An 18,154-nucleotide genomic window follows, 5' to 3' on the forward strand; every position below is an offset into this window, starting at 1 on the left:
ATGTTCTTCCATTTGTTTGTGTCCTCTTTTATTTCGTTGAGCAGTGATTTGTAGTTCTCTTTGAAGAGGTCCTTCACGTCCCTTGTAAGTTGGATTCTTAGGTATTTTATTCTCTTTGAAGCAATTGTGAATGGGAGTTCCTTCATGATTTGGCTCTCTGTTTGTCTGTTATTGGTGTATAGGAATGCTTGTGATTTTTGCACATTGGTTTTGTATCCTAAGACTTTGCTGAAGTTGCTTATCCACTTAAGGAGATTTTGGGCTGAGATGATGGGGTTTTCTAAATATATAATCATGTCATATGCAAACAGGGACAATTTCACTTCCTCTTTTCCTAATTGATTACCCTTTATTTCTTTCTCCTGCCTGATTGCCCTGGCCAGAACTTCCAACACTATGTTGAATAGGAATGGTGAGAGAGGGCATCCCTGTCTTGTGCCAGTTTTCAAAGGGAATGCTTCCAGTTTTTGCCCATTCAGTATGATATTGGCTGTGGGTTTGTCATAAATAGCTCTTATTATTTTGAGATACATCACATCAAAACTTATTGAGAGTTTTTAGCATGAAGCGCTGTTGAAGTTTGTCAAAGGCCTTTTCTGCATCTATTGAGATAATCATGTGGTTTTTGTCTTTGGTTCTGTTTATGTGCTGGATTAAGTTTATTGATTTTCGTATGTTGAACCACCCTTGCATCACAGGGATGAAGCCAACTTGATCATGTTGGAAAAGCTTTTTGATGTGCTGCTGGATTCAGTTTGCCAGTATTTTATTGAGGATTTTTGTATCGATGTTCATCAAGGATATTGGTCTAAAATTCTCTTTTTTGGTTGTGTCTCTGCCAGGCTTTGGTATCAGGATGATGTTGGCCTCATAAAATGAGTTAGGGAGGATTCCCTCTTTTTCTATTGATCGGAATAGTTTCAGAAGGAATGGTACCAGCTCCCCTTTGTACCTCTGGTAGAATTTGGCTGTGAATCTACCTGGTCCTGGACTATTTTTGGTTGGTAGGCTATTAATTATTGCCTCAATTTCAGAGCCTGTTATTGGTCTATTCAGGGATTCAGCTTCTTCATGGTTTAGTCTTGGGAGGGTGTATGTGTCCAGGAATTTATCCATTTCTTCTAGATTTTTTAGTTTATTTGCGTAGAGGTGTTTATAGTATTCTCTGATGGTAGTTTGTATTTCTGTGGGATCAGTGGTGATATCCCCTTTATCATTTTTTATTACGTCTATTTGATTCTTCTCTCTTTTCTTCTTTATTACTTGATAGACTTGCTTTATTATTGATAGACTTGCTAGCAGTCTATCAATTTTGTTGATCTTTTCGGAAAACCAGCTCCTGGATTCTTTGATTTTTTTGTAGGGTTTTTTGTGTCTCTATTTCCTTCAATTCTGCTCTGATCTTAGTTATTTCTTGCCTTCTGCTAGCTTTTGAATGTGTTTGCTCTTGCTTCTCTAGTTCTTTTAATTGTGATGTTAGGGTGTCAATTTTAGATCTTTCTTGCTTTCTCTTATGGGCATTTAGTGCTATAAATTTCCCTCTACACACTGCTTTAAATGTTTCCAGAGATTCTGGTATGTTGTGTCTTTGTTCTCGTTAGTTTCAAAGAACATCTTTATTTCTGCCTTCATTTCGTTATGTACCCAGTAGTCATTCAGGAGCAGGTTGTTCAGTTTCCATGTACTTGAGTGGTTTTGAGTGAGTTTCTTAATCCTGAGTTCTAGTTTGATTGCCCTGTGGTCTGAGAGACAGTTTGTTATGATTTCTGTTCTTTTACATTTGCTGAGGAGTGCTTTACTTTAAACTATGTGGTCAATTTTGGAATAAGTGCAATGTGGTGCTGAGAAGAATGTATATTCTGTTGATTTGGGGTGGAGAGTTCTGTAGATGTCTATTAGGTCTGCTTGGTGCAGAGCTGAGTTCAAGTCCTGGATGTCCTTGTTAACTTTGTGTCTCATTGATCTGTCTAATGTTGACAGTGGGGTGTTAAAGTCTCCCATTATTATTGTGTGGGATTCTAAGTCTCTTTGTAGGTCTCTAAGGACTTGCTTTATGAATCTGGGTGCTCCTGTATTGGGTGCATATATATTTAGGATAGTTAGGTCTTCTTATTGAATTGATCCCTTTACCATTATGTAATGGCTTTCTTTGTCTCTTTTGATCTTTGTTGGTTTAAAGTCTGTTTTATCAGAGACTAGGATTGCAACCCTTGCCTTTTTTTGTTTTCCATTTGCTTGGTAGATCTTCCTCCATCCCTTTATTTTGAGCCTATGTGTGTCTCTGTGTGTGAGATGGGTCTTCTGAATACAGCACACTGATGAGTCTTGCCTCTTTATCCAATTTGCCAGTCTGTGTCTTTTAATTGGAGCATTTAGCCCACTTACATTTAAGGTTAATATTGTTATGTGTGAATTTGATCCTGTCATTATGATGTTAGCTGGTTATTTTGCATGTTAGTTGATGCAGTTTCTTCTTAGCATCGATGGTCTTTACAGTTTGACATGTTTTTGCAGTGGCTGATACTGGTTGTTCCTTGCCGTGTTTAGTGCTTCCTTCAGGAGCTCTTGTAAGGCAGGCCTGGTGGGGACAAAATCTCTCAGCATTTGTTTGTCTGTAAAGGATTTTATTTCTCATTCACTTATGAAGCTTAATTTGGCTGGATATGGAATTCTGGGTTGAAAATTCTTTTCTTCAAGAATGTTGAATATTGGCCCCCACTCTCTTCTGGCTTGTAGAGTTTCTGCCAAGAGATCTGCTGTTAGTCTGATGGGCTTCCCCTTGTAGGTAACCTGACCTTTCTCTCTGGCTGCCCTTAACATTTTTTCCTTCATTTCAACTTTGGTGAATCTGACAATTATGTGTCTTGGAGTTGCTCTTCTCGAGGAGTATCTTTGTGGTGTTCTCTGTATTTCCTGAATTTGAATGTTGGCCTGCCTTGCTAGGTTGGGTAAGTTCTCCTGATTAATATCCTGCAGAGTGTTTTCCAACTTGTTTCCATTCTCCCCGTCACTTTCAGGTACACCAATCAGATGTAGATTTGGTCTTTTTACATAGTACCATATTTCCTGGAGGCTTTATTCATTTTTTTTTTTAACTCTTTTTTCTCTAAACTTCTCTTCTTGCTTCATTTAATTCATTTGATCTTCAGTCACTGAGACCCTTTCTTCCAGGTGATCAAATCAGCTACTGAAGCTTGTGCATGCATCATGTAGTTCTCGTGCCATGGTTTTCAGCTCCCTCAGGTCATTTAAGGTCTTTTCTACACTGTTTATTCTAGTTAGTCATTCGTCTAATCTTTTTTCAAGTTTTTAGCTTCTTTGCGATGTGTTCAAACATCATCCTTTAACTCAGAGAAGTGTGTTATTACCGGTCGTCTGAAGCCTTCTTCTCTCAACTCGTCAAAGTCATTCTCTGTCCAGCTTTGTTCCGTTGCTGGCGAGGAGCTGCATTCCTTTGGAGTAGAAGAGGTGCTCTGAATTTTAGAATTTTCAGCTTTTCTGCTCTGGTTTCTTTCCATCTTTGTGGTTTTGTCTACCTTTGGTCTTTGATGATGGTGATGTACAGATGGTGTTTTGGTGTGGGTGTCCTTTCTGTTAGTTTTCCTTCTAACAGGACCCTCAGCTGCAGGTCTGTTGGAGTTTGCTGGAGGTCCACTCCAGACCCTGTTTGCCTGGGTATCACCAGTGGATGCTGCAGTACAGCAAATATTGCAGAATGGCAAATGTTGCTTCCTGATCCTTCTTCTGGAAGCTTCATCTCAGAGGGGCACCCAGCTATATGAGGTGTCAGTTGGTCCCTACTGGGAGATGCCTCCCAGTTAGTCTGCTCGGGCGTCAGGGACCCACTTGAGGAGGCAGTCTGTCCGATCTCAAACTCTGTGCTGGGAGAATCACTACTCTCTTCAAAGCTGTCAGACAGGGATGTTTATGTCTGCAGAAGTTTCTGCTGCCTTTTGTTCAGTTATGCCCTGCCCCCAGAGGTGGAGTCTACAGAGACAGGCAGGCCTTCTTGAGCTGCGGTGGGCTCCACCCAGTTCGACCTTCCCGCCACTTTGTTTACCTATTCAAGCCTCAGCAATGGCGGATGTCCCTCCCCCAGCCTCGCTGCCGCCTTGCAGTTTGATCTCAGACTGCTGTGCTAGCAGTGAGTGTGGTTCTGTGGGTGTGGGACCCTCTGAGCCAGGCACGGGATATAATCTCCTTGTGTGCCATTTGCTAAGACCATTGGAAAAGTGCAGTATTAGGATGGGAGTGTCCCGATTTTCTGGGTACCGTCTGTCACGGCTTCCCTTGGCTAGTAAAGGTAATTCCCTGACCCCTTGTGCTTCCCGGGTGAGGCGATGCCCCCGCAGCTTTGGCTTACACTCTGTGGGCTGCACCCACTGTCCAACAAGCCCCAGTTAGATGAACCCAGTACCTCCGTTGGGGATGCAGCAATCACTGGTATTCTGTGTCACTCATGTTGGGAGCTGTAGACTGGAGCTGTTCCTATTCGGCCATCTTGGAACCTCCCCCCGAAATATATACTAGAAATCATTCTTATAAGAGAAACTAGAAGAGCACCAGGGACAGGGAGTGGTTTTTAGAAGTGGGACTAGCCTTGGAGAAGAGAGGTGGGAGGAAGTTTGTCTGACAGGCAATAGGATGCAGGAGGCAAGTGTCAGGATAGATAGGATAGATGGGTGAGTCTCGCTTGGGCGACGTAACTTTGAGAGTTCCGCTCACTGCTGCAGGGTCAACCAACTTTTTGTCGGGACCCCAGAGCTGAATATCTTTCCTCTCTGTCGACCCTTGGCTCAGCCCAGAAGTATAGGAAAAGTGGAAGCTGGTTCCAGGCAAACCAACGCTCCCAACTCCAAAGAGTCTGGGGTTGTTAGAGAGCCCTTTCCCAGAAAGCCTGACACCCGTGTCTTTAGTCCGGCGGCCATGCTAGTCACTTTTAACTGGCCGACAGGTGCCCAGTGTTTAGCCCCCAAATTCTAAGGAAAAATAGGACAGAATAGCAAGCAAAAGGGGTCTGATGGTACCGCATGGCGATATCCTGAACAAGCCCCCAATATGTGTCCAGAGTTGGTTCCTTCCAGCAGGTTTGTGGTCTCGCTGACTTCAAGAATGAAGCTGCAGACCTTTGCGGTGAGTGTTACAGCTCTTACAGATGGCACGGACCCAAAGAGTGAGTGGCAGCAAGGTTTACTATGAAGAATGAAAGAACAAAGCTTCCACGGTGTGGAAGGGGACCCAAGCGGGTTGTCGCTGCTGGCTGGGGTGGCCAGCTTTTGTTCCCTTATTGACCCCTCACATGTTCCATTTCTGTCCTATCAGAGTGCTCTTTTTTCAGTCTTCCCTGCGATTGGCCACTTTTAGGATCCTGCTGATTGGATCTGCATTTTACAGAGCACTGATTGGTACATTTTACAAAATGCTGATTGGTGCATTTTACAGAGCGCTGATTGGTGCATTTTAGAATCCTCTTGCTATCTACAGAGCGCTGATTGGTGTGTTTCTACAGAGCACTGATGGTTGCATTTTACAATCCTCTTGTAAGACAGAAAAGTTCTCCAAGTCCACACTCGACCCAGGAAGTCCAGCTGGCTTCACTTCTCATTAGTACCTATAACTGCTTCATTTTTTCAACTGCATAGTAGTCCACTATATTGACATAACATTGTTTTTTGACCACTTGCCTATTTGCAGGCATTGATACTGTTTGCACTACTTTCTGCTGTTAAAAATGATGCTGGATTAACATCTTTGCATGTGTATTTTTGTGCAGTTTGGAAACGTTGATTTTTACAGGATAAATTGCTAGAAGTGGAATTGATAGTTCAAATGGTAATATTTCAATAGGCATTGCTAAATTTTACTCCCCAAAAATTGTTTAAATATGTAATCAACAGTATTAATACTTAATTTTAGAAAACTACCCCTGGAATCTAAGAAGTCATTTTCCAGACATTAATTAATGGTAAGAATATATGAGCATTGTAATTGAGGGGGAAGGTAGAATTTCAATATAGAGAAATGTAGGCTGGATGATAATACCAGTGTATGGGTTTGTTACTTACTGAATGACTATGGCTAAGAAGGCTCTTGTTACCTTGTAGTAAACTAGGTATATGATACGTAGTTGTCTAGAAGGTTCAGTCCAAGACCACAGAATAAGGCCTAGATGGTATGCCAATCAAGTTTGCAGATAATAATGGGCTTGGAGGGTTGGCTTTTTGTGGAATGTAATAGAGTGTAGCAACATAGGAGAGAGCATTGGTCCTGGAGTTTGAATCCCAGCTCTACCACTTGATAGCTTTGTAATCTAGGCAAGTTATTAATCTCATTGTTTTTGTGTGTTTTTTTTTTTTTTTTTGGATGGAGTCTCACTCTGTTGTCCAGGCTGGAGTGCAGTGGCACGATCTCAGCTCACTGCAACCTCCACCTCCCAGGTTCAAGCCATTCTCCTGCCTCAGCCTCCCGATTAGCTGGGACAACAGGTGTGTGCCACCACTGCCGGCTAATTTTTTATTTTTAGTAGAGATGGGGCTTCACAATGTTGGCCAGGCTGGTCTCGAACTCCTGACCTCAGGTGATCCACCTGCCTCGGCCTCCCAAAGTGCTGGCATTACAGGAGTGAGCCACCGCACCCGGCCTAATCTCATTCTTTTTTTCTCTTTTTTGTTTTCTGAGATAGAGTTTCGCTCTTGTTGCCCAGGTTGGAGTGCAATGGCGTGATTTCACCTCACTGCAACCCCCCCCCCAACCACTGACCCCACCCGGGTTCAAGCAATTCTCCTGCCTCAGCCTCCCGAGTAGCTGGGATTACAGGCATGTGCCACCATGCCTGGTTAATTTTATATTTTTAGTAGAGATGGGGTTTCTCCATGTTGGTCAGGCTGGTCTCGAACTCCTGATCTTAGGTGATCCACCCGCCTCAGCCTCCCAAAGTGCTGGGATTACAGGCATGAGCCACCACGCCTGTCCTAATCTCATTCTTAATGTCAGCTATATTGTCTCTAAAATATGGTTAATACCGTCTTAAAAATATCATAAGGGTTAAATAGAATAAGTATACAGAGTCTGCATATCACAGAACTCTGGGGAACACCATTTATGTGGAATACAATGTTGCACAGCAGAAGTGTCATGAATATTTAAGGTACTTATGCAGCATTTGTCAATAGGTACTCTGTGGTTGCTATTTAGCTAACATGTATGAGGACCCTCCAAATTCTCAGCCGTCTGAAAGTATGGGTCTTTAAGTTATCTCAGTGCCTACCTTTCCCTATTTTTTAAATTAAAAAGATGATACTTATTGTAGAAAATTTGGAAAACAGAAAAATTACACAAAAATATTACCCTCCCCCTAAAGTTTTGAGTGTATTTTAGAAACCTTCTTTTAAAAAAAATTGAGACAGGGTTGGGCATGATGACTCACATCTTGCAATCCCAGCACTTTGGGAGGCCGAGGCAGGCAGATCACTTGTGGTCATGAGTTCGAGACCAGCCTCGCCAACATAGCAAAATCCTGTCTCTACTGAAAGTACAAAAACTAGCCAGGTGTTGTGGTGCATACTTCTAATCCCAGGTACTTGGGAGGCTGAGGCACGAGAATCACTTGAGCCCAGATGTATGCAGTGAGCTGAGATCGTGCCACTGCACTCCAGCCTGGGCAACAGAACAAGACTCTGTCTCAAAGAAAAATTAAAAAATTGAGACAGTGTCTTGCTGTATCACCCAGGCTGGAGTGTATTAGTACAATCAGGGCTCACTTCAGACTGACCTCCCTAGCAAAGGCAATTCTCCCACGTCACCCTACTGAGTAACTGGGACTACAGGTGTGCCTCACTATGCCCAGCTAATTTTTTTTTTTTTTGGTACATTTGGGATCTCACTGTTTCCCAGGCTGGCCTTGAACTCCTGGGCTCGAGCGATCTTCCTGCCTCGGCCTCCCAAAGTGCTGGGATTACAGGCGTGAGCCACTGCACCTGGCCCCTAATCTCCTTTTTAAATGTCATCTTTATTGAGGTAAAATTTTTGTTATTAAAAAAGGGGAACCTAGGCTGGGCGCAGTGGCTCACACCTGTAATCCCAGCACTTTGGGAGGCCGAGGCGGGTGGATCATGACGTCAGGAGATCAAGACCATCCTGGCCAACATGGTGAAACACTGTCTCTACTAAAAATACAAAAATTAGCTGGGCGTGGTGGTATGTGCCTGTAATCCCAGCTACTCTGGAGGCTGAGGCAAGAGGATCACTTGAACCAGGGAGCTGGAGGTTACGGTGAGCCGAGATTGCGCCACTGCACTCCAACCTGGTGACAGAACGAGACTCCATATCAAAAAAAAAAAAAAAAAAAAAAAAAAAATGAGGAACCTGGCTGGGTGCGGTGGCTCATGCCTGTAATCCTACCACTTTGGGAGGCCAAGGCAGGTGGATTACTTGAGGCCAGGAGTTCAAGACCAGCCAGGCCAACGTGGCAAAACCCGGTCTCTACTAAAAATACACAAAAATTAGCCAGGGTATTGTGGTGCATGCCTGTAGTCTGAGCTACTTGGGAGGCTGAGGCGTGAGAATCGCTTGAACCCGGGAGCAGAGGTTGCAGTGATCCAAGATTGCGCCACTGCACTCCAGCCTGGGAGACAGAGCAAAACTCTCTCAAAAAAAAAAAAGGAGCCCATTTACAGTGAATTGAGTGCTGAAACATTTAATAAAGGTGTAGCACCAATGAAATTAAGATATAGAGCATTTCATTCCCAAAAGTTTTTTGTCTCTTTGGAAATAAAAATGTTATGCATACCTTCTCTATTTTTCACATAATTGGGATTCTGTGATATCACTTTTATATCCTGATTTTCACTTATCATTATATGGTGACAATTTTCTGTATTATGAACTCAACACTTTAATTTTTTTTTTTTTTTTGGAGACAAAATCTCATTCTTTCTTTCGCCTAGGCTGGAGTGCAGTGGCATGACCTCAGTTCATTACAGCCTCCACCTTCTGGGTTCAAGCACTTCTCCTGCCCCAGCCTCCTGAGTAGCTGGGATTACAGGTGCGTGCCACCATGCCCAGCTAATTTTTGTATTTTTGATAGAGACAGGGTTTCACCATGTTGGCCAGGCTGGTCTCAAACCCCTGGCCTTATGTGATCCACCTGCCTTCGTCTCCCATAGTGCTGGAATTACAGGCATGAGCCACTGCAGCCGTCCAGTTTTTTTTGTTGTTGTTTGTTTGTTTTTGAAACAGGGTCAAAACTGTTTCACTCTGTCTCCCAGGCTGGACTGGAGTGGCTTGAACATAGCTCACTGCAACCTCAAACTCCTGAGCTCAAGTGTTCCTTGCCACAGCCTCCCAAATAGCTGGCACCACAGGCGGGCACCACCAGGCTTAGCTAATTATACAAATTTTTGGGCCAGGCGTGGTGGCTCACGCCTCTAATCCCAGCACTTTGGGAGGCCGAGGCAGGCGGATCACGAGGTCAGGAGATCGAGACTGTCCTGGCTAACACTGTGAAACCCCGTCTCTACTAAAAATACAAAAAATTAGCCGGGTATGGTAGCGGGCGCCTGTAGTCCCAGCTACTCGAGAGGCTGAGGCAGGAGAATAGTGTGAACCCGGGAGGCGGAGCTTGCAGTGAGCCGAGATCGCGCCACTGCACTCCAGCCTGGGCGACAGAGCGAGACTCCATCTTAAAAAAAAAAAAAATTTTTTTTTGTAGAGATGGCGTTTCACCATTTCGCCCAGGCTGGTTTTGAACTCCTGAGCTGAAGCGATCCACCCATCTCAGCCTCCCAGAGTGCTGAGATTACCAATGTGGTCAGTGCTAACTATATCCTGGATTCTACGCTAAGTGCCATAGATGCAGTAGTAAATAGGGTAGATATTCTGTGGGTTTAGTTTTTGTCTAACAAACTTATTTTTGTAAAATAATATGTACATATAAAAAAATCAAATATGGAAAGTAAGAAGAAGAAAGTAAAAATCACCTGAAATCTAACAACCTATCCTTAAAAAATGAAATTTAATAGAGATAAATAGAAGCTCAATTTTGGCAAATCAGCTGTGTAAATGGAGGATAGGGGAGATATACCATAACTAATAGCATGACCTGGGATATAAACTTCTTGATTGCTTTAATTTTTTCTTTTATTTATTCAGTTCAGGAAATGAGGGAAATTTAAGTGACTTTAAGTTCTTTGTAAGGAAAACTGTGATGTGAAAAATGGAAGAAAATTGGCCTCTAGTGCCTGAGGAAGGAAACAAATTAGCATCTAAGTGTTTCCAGTCCCATGGAAATGAGAGTGGGCTTATTTTGTGTGGTTGCAGAAGGTACCCTCGCATCTCTGGATATTAATGGGAGGCATGTTTGGTTCCATATTAAGGAAGGACTTATATTTGTGATCTGCTTGTGAAAGAGTAGACACAAACAAATCTCCGTTTTCCTAACCCTGGACTATTTGAAAAGAGGCTAAAAGGTGACTAGTGAGGCATTTTGTATATGTATTAAATTGTGATAGATGAATTCTAGCATCTTTAAGGCTCTTAGATTTGTAAGGATCTGCTATTTTTTCAGGGGCAGTATTTACAAATGCTGTGAATGTGGAGAAATCAGAGAACCTCCATTCAGATCAGCTTGACACCAAGAAATTGGCATTTTGGGATGTTGGGATGTAGCAGTTCGCTGGGCTGAAGGGTAGAGTATGTAAATCATGTACCAACTAGAGAGTGGACACTGGACCACGATACACTTTAATATCTTAATATTTATAGAGGAACGGTGCTATGTAACCTAATACATGATTACATTCTGTCAATATGCTTGTAGAATAAACAGGCCATTCTTTTATGATTGGAAAAAGTGAGTCTCAGATATTTATCAGGATTGGATTCAAAGAAACTTGGTCACTGGTCTTCAGAGAAGAGACTAACATTCAGTTTCCCTTTGTTTTTAAGCGCTTTCTATTATATTATTGCTTCTCATTGAAATTGGGCCTTTGAGATAAATAATTGGTTAAGGTTGCAAAAGGAGTGTTTTGCATCTTGAAAACACTTTGGTCTGAAGATGAGCTGGTTATTTTATTCTCAGCATTGCCTGTCTACAGCTATTCTAATATTGCCTCCTACTGGTGTTTTGAGTACTTAGTTGAAGAAAAGTTTGAATTGTGGATCTCTTGGCATTAATAGCTACCTGCTCAAAAATTCAAAAATCCTCTCACATATATTGTCTCATTTGGTTCCTTTAACAATCCAGTGAGGTAGGTCTGAGGTTTACCCATCCATGAACATGGATATCTTCCATTTATTTAGATCTTCTGTAATTACTTTCAACATACGTTTTTCAATGTGTTTTTTACATGTTGAAAGTAATTAAAGTATGAAGACATTTCGTAGTTTTCATAGTGTTAGTTTTGTACTTTGTTAAATTTATCCTTAAAGTATATTATTCTTTTTGGTGCTATTGTGAATAGAATGATTTTCTTAATTTCATTTATGGTTATTCATTGCAAGTGTATAAAAATACAGTTGATTACTGAATATTGGTCTTGTATCCTGCTACCATGCTAAATTGATTAATTCTAATAGTTTTTTAGAGGGTTCATTAGGATTTTCTATATATAGTAGTTCCTCTTCCCTTATCTAATGTTTTCATTTACCCATGGTCAACTGCCTCCAAAAATATTAAGTGGAAAATTCCAGAAATAAACAATTTGTTTTAAATTGTGTGCCATTCTGAGTATCGTGACAAAATCTCCCTCCATTCCGCTGCATCCTGCCTGAAATGTGAATCATCCCCTTCTCCAGTATATTGACACTCTGTACACTTACCTACCTATTAGTTACTTAGTAGCCCTCTTGACTGTTATAGTACACAGTATTACAGCGTTGTGTTCAGGTAACCCTATTTTAATTAATAAGGGCCCCAAAGCTTACAAGAGTGGTGATGCTGGTGGCATATTTTTTTGTTCTATTCTATTTTTATTTTTATTTATTTTATTATTAGTTATTTTATGTATTTATTTTATTATTATTGTTGCCAATATGTTACTGTGTGTAATTTATAAATTAAATTTTATCATAGGTATGTATGTATAGAAAAAACATAGTATGTGGGGTTCAGCACTGTCTGAGGTTTTAGGCATCCACTGAGATTGTGGGACCTTATGAGATCATGCCATCTGTAAATAATTTTACTCATTCCCTTCTGATTTGGATGCCTTTTATTTCATTTTCTTGCCTAGTTCCCCTTGGTGGAACTCTGAATATAATGTTGAACAAAAGTAGTGATTGTAGGCATCCTTGTCTCATCCTTCATCTTAGATATCCTTGTCTTATTCCTGATCTTAGGGGGAAATTCAGACTTTCACCAAAAGTATGATGTTATCTGTGGGTCTTCTGTAAATCCATTTATCAGGTTGAGAAAATTTCTGTTTCTCTTTTTTTGGGTCTTTTTATCTGAAAGAAAGACTTGTTGAATTTTGTCAAATGCTTATTCCGCATCTGTTGAGATGATCATGTGGTTTTTGTCTTTCATTCTATCGATAGAGTGTTTTATAGTAGTTAATGTTTGGATACTAAACCACCCTTGCATTCTTGAGATAACTATCACTTGGTCATGGTATATAATGCATACAAACCATTGTTGGATTCAGTTTGCTAGTACTTGGTCAAGAATTTTTGTGTCTATATCTATAAGGGATATTGGCCTGTGGTTTTCTTGTGATGTCCTTGTCTGTTTTTGGTATCGTTAATACTGACCTTATAGAATGAGTTGAGACATGTTCCCTGCTTTTTTATTTTTTGGAATACTTTGTGAAAGATTAACATTAAATTTTCTTTTACATGTTTGGTAGAATTGACCAGTGAAGTCATCTGGTCCTGGGCTTTGCTTACAGATACTCTTTTGATTCAATATCTTCATTTCTTAAAGGCCTATTCAGGTTGTCTATTTTTTCTTGAGTCAATTTCAGTACTTTATGTGTTTCTAGGAATTTGTTTCATCTAAATTGTCTAATTTATTGGTTTATAATTGTTTATAGTCTTCCCTTATAATCCTTACTTGTATAATACTTATGCCCCCCCACCCCCCCACCCCCCGATTTTATTTTGTTAATTAATTTATTTTTTTGAGACGGAGTTTTGCTCTGTTGCCCAGGCTGGAGTGCAGTGGCATGATCTTGGCTCACTACAACCTCTGCCTCCCGGGTTCAAGTGATTCTTCTGCCTCAGCCTCCTGAGTAGCTGGGACTACAGGCATGTGCCACCATGCCCGGCTAATTTTTTTGTATTTTTAGGGGAGACAGGGTTTCACCATGTTGGCCAGACTGGTCTCGAGCTCATGACCTCAAATGATCTACCTACGTTGGCCTCCCAAAGCGCTGGGATTACAGGCCTGAGCCACCATGCCTGGCCTCACACCTGATTTTAATAGTTTGAGTCTTTCCTTTGTTCTTAGTCATTCTAGATAAAGGTTTGTCAGTTTTGTTTATTTTTTTTTCCAAAGAACAATCTTTTGGTTTTGTTGATTTTTCTTTTTTTTCTCTTTTAGTAAATTTTAGTTTTAATACAGAGTGAAAGAAAATAAAAGCTTAATAGGCTAAAACAAGTCAGACACCCATTCTACACAGATAAAAACCTTCACAAAGGTCAACTGAAGTAATCCATAGCTGAAACTGAATTGTGCAGATTTTCAATGAAGTCATCAGTCATGTAACACAAAAGTCGATTATATTTACACACTCAGCAAGCCCTCTAAGAAATGTGCCCCAAGAAGCATTAGCCTTTGTTTTGTGCCATCCCAAAGACTTGCACATTTTATTTTTCAGATAGCTTAACATTTTTAATAGAGTGTGTTTTCTACCATGCGGTAATGCTTTGGTACTATTCATACAGGGTCTCGCCTGTCCTAAAGACTTGCCATTTCCCCAAGAGGAGCTTTGATTCTGCTTTAGAAGTTTTATATAAATTAAAATCTTTATCAAATATTAATATGAAGGGAGGCACAGGATGCAACATATATAGTCAAGTTACCTCTCTGTATATTTAGAAATTACTTTCTCCTCCAAGGGATTTGCAACAGAAAGCTCAGTCTGTCCTGCTTAATAATCAGTAGTACAGGTTTGAATCATCAGAAGCTTGGCAAGACCTTAATATTTCAAAATTATTAACAACTACCTCTAGGGGCAAGTTCATGTTACTGAGTTATGACAAGTTTATTATCGTGAGGGTAAACAAGAGTAGCCAGCCATCTTAAAAATGCCCCAACCACTGCTTCTCAATACAGAAAGACTAAAAACTACATACAGTTTATCATACAACAAATCCCATCTCTGTCCCCTGAAATTCCCCTAGTTTCATTCATTAGAAGGGGATTAAAAAAAAAAGACTTGAAGAGCACTTTACAGCAGCATTCAGCTTTCCTATGAAATACTCAGCATCTTAAATATTATGTACAACTCTTTTTTTAGTAAGTTAGACACTGGCTTCAGAGTTTGTGGGACTGGGGGAAGTCAACCCATTCAAAACTACTCTAGAAATTGTCTTTTGGCAGAATAGCAGGTATCCAAGTTAAAAATAGGAGGGTCATTTGAGACCAGCCTGGCCAACGTGGTGAAACCCTGTCTCTACTAAAACTAAAAAATTAGCCGGATCTGGTGGTGGGCACCTATAAACCCAGCTACTCGGGAGGCTGAGGCAGGAGAATCACTTGAACCCGGGAGAGGAAGTTGCAGTGAGTCAAGATCACGCCACTGCACTCCAGCCTGGGCAACAAGAGCAAAAACTCTGTCTCAAAAAAAAAAAAAAAAAAAAAAGAGGGTCAGTTTGTTGCTTTGTGGTCTTTTCAAAATTTAGATGGTTTTTTTTGTTCCCCTTCTACATAACAACCTCAGTCACCACTCCTGAGTGGAGATGGGCAGAGGCTCTGGCCCCTGCTCCTATGGCTTCTCGGCAGCTGCTTTCTTATTGCTGCAGCAAGGCTTGAAGAGATGTGTGTCAATGAGGACTTCCCCAAAACGGCCTTTATAGATGATCCCACAACATGCTTTCTGTCTTTTCCAGTATGTGAGGTCTCAAAAGGAAAAAACTGGTGTTCTGTTAGAACCGGAAGCCATCTCTGTATCTGAGCCGTCATCTGACTGGTTACTGTAACAAGGAAATTGAGCTGGGGAGGCACTGGAGGTGGTACTGTGAGCATCAGAATTATTACGTATAAATTCCTTCTGCAGTTTACTGATACGGTTGCTCTTTATCCTGTTCCCAGATGGAGTTTTCACTTTCTTTGGTTTCAATGTAGTCTTTAGACTGGGTCCAGCCCTTGCATCTACCACATGATTCCAGTTTTTTTTTTGATCCTGCTGGCAACTTCTTCCATCTTTTCACAAGCAGGACACAGGCATTGCAAATGTCTCCTGAAGGAGTCTCATGCAATCCAGAACAGCTCTGGAAGTCCTTTTCATAGCGTTTACTGTCAGTGAATCGAGAACTGGAGGACTTAGCTCTGCAAATACAGCAGCCCTCTATACTTCGGTACATCTTTGGCTTGTGAAAACCAAACATCTTTTCTTCTGGGCAAAAGTCTTCCAAAAGCAGCCGTTCCACACGCAATAACGTCCCCGAGGTGCGGAGTGCACGCCAGGCCAGTCCCCCTCAAGTGCTCCCTGCTCCAGTTTTGTTGATTTTTCTCAGTTGTTTTCTATCCTCTATTTACCCCTGCTCTTAATCTTTATTATTTCTTTTCTTCTGCTTGCTTTAGTTTTCATTTTGCTCTTCTTTTTCCAGTGTCTTAAGGTAAAAAGTTGTTAGTGATTTGAGATATTTCTTCCTTTTTAAGACAGGCATTTATAGCTGTACATTTTTCTCTGAATATTGCTTTAGTTGCATCACATAGATTTTGGTATGCTGTATCTTCATTTTCATTCATCTCAAAAGTATTTTCTAGTTTCCTTTGTGATTTCTTCATTGACCCATTGGTTACTTAGAAGTGTGTTTATTATGCACATATTTGTGAGTTACCCCACCTTTTTTTTTTTTCTGTCACTGTTTTCTAATTTCATTCCATTGTAGGTGGAGACCATACATTGTATTAGGTTGGTGCAAAAGTAATTGTGTTTTTTTGCCATTACTTTCAATGGCGAAAACCGTGATTACTTTTGCACCAACCTAATATAATTTCAATTTTTGAAAGTTTATTGAGGTTTGTTTTGTGTCCTAGTATATGGTCTATCTTGCGGAATGTTTCTCATACACTTAAGAATGCTATTGTTAGGTGAAGTACTCCATAGATGTGAGTTAGGTTTAGTTGGTTTATAGTTTTTTCAAGTGTTTGATTTCCTTGGTGCTTTTCTGTTTAGTTCTATTCTTCATTGAAAGCGGGGTATTGCAGTGTCCATGCAATTGTTGAATTATTTTTCCTTTTATCACTTTTTGCTTCATATATTTTAGGCTCTGTGTGAGGTATATGTGCTTAAAATGTTGCATCGTGTTGATCTGTTAGCCCCATCATTACAAAATGCCCTTCTTTATCTCTTGTTTAAAGTCTATTTTGATATTAGTATGGCCACTACAGCTTTCTTGTGGTTCTGTTTGTATGATGTCTTTTATTTTCAACTCTTTTATATCTTTGAGTCTAACGTATGTCTCTTGTAGGGAGCATATAGTTGAATTTTGTTTTTTATCCAACCCAGCACTTTCTGCCTTTTGATTGGATTATTTTGTACATTCACATTTGCATTTAATGTTACTATAGTTGGACTTAGGCCTGCCATTTACTTTTGTTTCCTATATGTTTCTTTTACTTTTTCCTCTATACTTTTCCTGCTTTCTTTTGTATTAAGCAAATATTTTCTAGGGTAACACTTATCCTTTGTAATTTTTTCAACATGTTTTTGAGTGTTTTTCTTAGAGGTTGCTTTAGGGCTTACAATATGAATCTCATTGGAATCTCCTTCGTGTATATTAACTTATTTCAGTGAGACAAAGAAGCCCTTTCTTTTATATAGTTCATTTCTGGCTTTCCTTTGCGTGCGTGTGTGTGTGTAATTATTGCTTTATACCTTGCATCTAGTTATATTACAGACTCAACAATTATTATGTTACATAATTTTATGTCTTTTAAAGAAGCCGAGGCTGGGTGCGGTGGCTCATGCCTGTAATCCCAGCACTTTGGGAGGCCGAGGCAGGCAGATCACGAGGTCAGGAGATTGAGACCATCCTGGCCAACATGGTGAAACACCGTCTCTACTAAAAATACAAAAATTAGCTGGGCGTGGTGGCATGTGCCTGTAATCCCAGCTACTCAGGAGGCTGAGGCAGGAGAATTGCTTGAACCAGGGAGTCGGAGGTTGCAGTGAGCCGAGATCGCACCACTGCACTCAAGCCTGGTGACAGAGCGAGACTCCATCTCAAAAAAAAAAAAAAAAAAAAAAAGCTGAGGGAAGAAGAGAGCAAGGACGTGTTTATGTCATTTGTTATATTACCTTATTTGTCTTTTCTGGATTTTCTTCATTTGTTCCTTTGCTTCTGACTTACCATCTGAAGTACTTTTAGTACAATACAGCTTTGCTTCCACCCATTTCCTCTGTGCTTCTATTTGTAAAAATTTTACATTCCTATATGTTAAATTTCCAAAGACATAATTCTATATATATTGTTCTGTACAATAGTTTTTTAAAACCAGTTATGAAAGAAGAAGTAATAATACATTTATACTGCCAAATTACATAATTACCAGTGCTCTTTGTTTTTTCCACGTGAATTTGAATTACTGCCTTGGTCACTTGTTTTCAGCCTGAAGAACTTCATTTAGTGTTTTTTGTATGGCGTTTCTGCTGCTAATGAATCTTCTCAGTTTAAATTAAAAAAAAATTTTTTTTAGAGACAAGGTCTTGCTCTGTCGCCTGTGCTGGAGTGCTGTGGTGTGATTATAGCTCACTGCAACCTTGAATTCTTGGGCTTGAGTGATCCACCTCAACCTTTCCAGTAGCTGGAATTACAGGTGTGTGCCACCACAATGGGCTACCTTTTAAATTTTTTTTTTTTTTTTTTTTTTGTAGAGGTGGGGTCTTGCTTTGTCCTGGACTCAAGCAGTCCTCCTGCTTCAGCCTCCCAAAGTGCTGGGATTACAAGTCACTGTGCCAGCCTGTTTTTAAATTTTAAATGTCTTTGC

The 18,154-nt window shown here is 40.5% G+C and overlaps 1 protein-coding gene and 1 pseudogene across 3 annotated transcripts in view; one reads left to right on the top strand and one right to left on the bottom strand.

The window, feature by feature from the left end:
• Positions 1 to 18,154, top strand: part of TAF4B (TATA-box binding protein associated factor 4b) — a 165,245-nt gene that overhangs the window by 13,696 nt on the left and 133,395 nt on the right. The window lies entirely within an intron of this gene.
• LOC103892963 (SIN3-HDAC complex-associated factor-like) lies at positions 14,790 to 15,672 on the bottom strand (annotated as a pseudogene).

This window comes from Pongo abelii, chromosome 17 (genome assembly GCF_028885655.2).
Source record: "Pongo abelii isolate AG06213 chromosome 17, NHGRI_mPonAbe1-v2.0_pri, whole genome shotgun sequence".
In the NCBI taxonomy this organism is placed as follows: Eukaryota; Metazoa; Chordata; class Mammalia; order Primates; family Hominidae; genus Pongo; species Pongo abelii.